The sequence below is a fragment of the Salvelinus fontinalis genome, chromosome 31, assembly GCF_029448725.1.
Source record: "Salvelinus fontinalis isolate EN_2023a chromosome 31, ASM2944872v1, whole genome shotgun sequence".
NCBI lineage: Eukaryota > Metazoa > Chordata > Actinopteri > Salmoniformes > Salmonidae > Salvelinus > Salvelinus fontinalis.
The window spans coordinates 36,028,149-36,030,624 of NC_074695.1; the positions used below are offsets into that span (position 1 = coordinate 36,028,149).

The following is a 2,476-nucleotide window of genomic DNA, read 5'->3' on the forward strand; positions in this document are numbered from 1 at the left end:
TGAGAGTGAGCTTGTGTTCGGGGAGAGATTGTATTATTGATGTGTGCTAGCTCATTCACTGAGCTCATTTCTCTGTGTCTCCACAGGGGAATGGAAACATTCACCTACAGCCTAGCTGACAGCCTTAGGAGTTGAATATGCACACAGAGAGAGAGAGCGAGACACGGAGAGAGAGACAGAGAGCGAGATAATTAACAAAAAAACAGAGCAAACTAGAATGCTATTTGGCCCTAAACAGAGAGTACACAGTGGCAGAATACCTGACCACTGTGACTGACCCAAAATTAAGGAAAGCTTTGACTATATACAGAATCAATGAGCATAGCCTTGCTATTGAGAGGCCGTCGTAGGCAGACCTGGTTCTCAAGAGAAAACAGGCTGTGCACACTGCCCGAAAAATTAGAAAACTGAGCTGCACTTCCTAACCTCCTGGCAAATGTATGACCATATTAGAGACACATATTTCCTTCAGAATACACAGACCCACAAAGAAATTGAAAACAAATCACATTTTGATAAGTATTGAAACCACTTCACTTTTTCCACATTTTGCTATGTTATACCCTTATTCTAAAATTGATTAAATGTTTTTTTCCCATCATTAATCCTAACTTTTCCTCATCAATCTACACTCAATACATCTTAACAGTGGTCCCGTGTGGCTCAGTTGGTAGAGCATGGCACTTACAATGCCAGAGTTATGGGTTCGATTCCCACAGGGGACCAGTACAAATAAAAATGTATGTACTCACTACTGTAACAGGCTGATTACACTGCTTGTGAGTGTTGCAAAATACATTTAGAAATCTATGTTATTCAATTATTGAACCCACACTGCTCGCGCGCCAAGGGCTAAAAATAGAAATCAATTATATTTCTGATGCAGATCGGGCTGCAAGTCCTGCCTCTCCCATCTCCTCGTTGGTTTATAGAAGGAGGTACCCACGTGCCATTTCCTCATTGGTTATACCCACGTGGGTGACTGAAAGACAAACGAGGTCGGTGGCGGTAATGCACCTAATTGATGAAAGTTGCCAATCGCAATATTAAGTCCAGAGAAGAAAAAGCCTGGAAGGAGGAGAGATGACTAGAACGATTCGGTTGACGGTTTTATGTGTGGATTAATTGTCGGAGTAGAGGACCTTGTGCATTTCAAGTAAAATAACAACTCAATGTTTATATCTCAGGACAAATTAGCAAGCAACAGCAAGCTATCTAAATAGGACAAATTAACTAGCAAGTCAAGCTAGCTAGCTAAATTGCCATACATGTTTAATGCTTTTCGACCTGTCCCCAAATTAATGTAATTGGTTCAGAGTTTGTTTTGATATTTTAACATGCGTGTCGTGTTCACGTTTGGTGTGTGGGGACAAAATGCATTTATGCACGATGGCGCATGCGTGCAGATGGTTTAGGTTCTGTGTAAGTCGCTCTGGCTAAGAGTGTCTGCTAAAATGTGAAAAATTACAAACCAAAAACACATGTGGCAGCGATTACAGCCACGAGTCTTCTTGGGTATGACGCTACAAGCTTGGCACACCAGTATTTGGGGAGTTTCTCCCATTCTTCTCTGCAGATCCTCTCAAGCTCTGTCAGGTTGGATGGGAGCGTCACTACACAGCTATTTTCAGGTCTCTCCAGAGATGTTCGATCGTGGTTCAAGTCTGGGCACTGGCTGGGCCACTCAAAGACATTCAGAGACTTGCCACTCCTGCGTTGTCTTGGCTGTGTGCTTAGGGTCATTGTCCTGTTGGAAGGTGAACCTTTGTCCCAGTCTGAGTTCCTGAGTGCTCTGGAGTAGGTTTTCATCAAGGATCTCTGTACTTTGCTCCATTCATCTTTGCCTTGATCCTGACTAGTCTCCCAGTCCCTGCTGCTGAAAAACATCCCCACAGCATGATGCTGCCACCACCATGCATCACCGTAGGGATGGTATTGGCCAGGTGATGAACAGTGCCTGGTTTCCTCCAGATGTGACATTTTCCATTCAATCTTGGTTTCATCAGATCAGAGCATCTTGTTTCTCATGGTCTGAGAGTCCTTTAGGTGCCTTTTGGAAAACTCCAAGTGGGCTGTCATGAGCCTTTTACTGAGGAGTGGCTTCTGTCTGGCCACTCTACCATAAAGGCCTGATTTGTGGAGTGCTGCAGAGATGGCGGTCCTTCTGGAACGTTCTACCATCTCCACAGCGGAACTCTGGAGCTCTGTCAGAGTGACCATTGGGTTCTTGGTCACCTCCCTGACCTCATAGCAAAGGGAAAACAGAATGTAAAAAAGGTATGTTTTTTATTTGTAATACATATGTAAAAAAAAAAAAACTGTTTTCGCTTTGTCATTATGGAGTATTGTATGTAGATTGATGATTCTTTTTTTTAAATTATATTTTAGGATAAGGCTGTAACGTAACAAAATGTGGAAAAAGTGAAGAGGTCTGAATACTTTCCGAATGCACTGTACGTATTCGGGGAAATAACAC

General features: G+C 42.9%; 1 non-coding gene across 1 annotated transcript; it reads left to right on the forward strand.

Annotated features, from left to right (window-relative positions):
• The first annotated feature begins 650 nt into the window (after window positions 1-650).
• On the forward strand, window positions 651-726 carry trnav-uac (transfer RNA valine (anticodon UAC)). Its single transcript has one exon. It is a non-coding gene; the product is annotated as a tRNA-Val (tRNA).
• The last annotated feature ends 1,750 nt before the right edge of the window (window positions 727-2,476 follow it).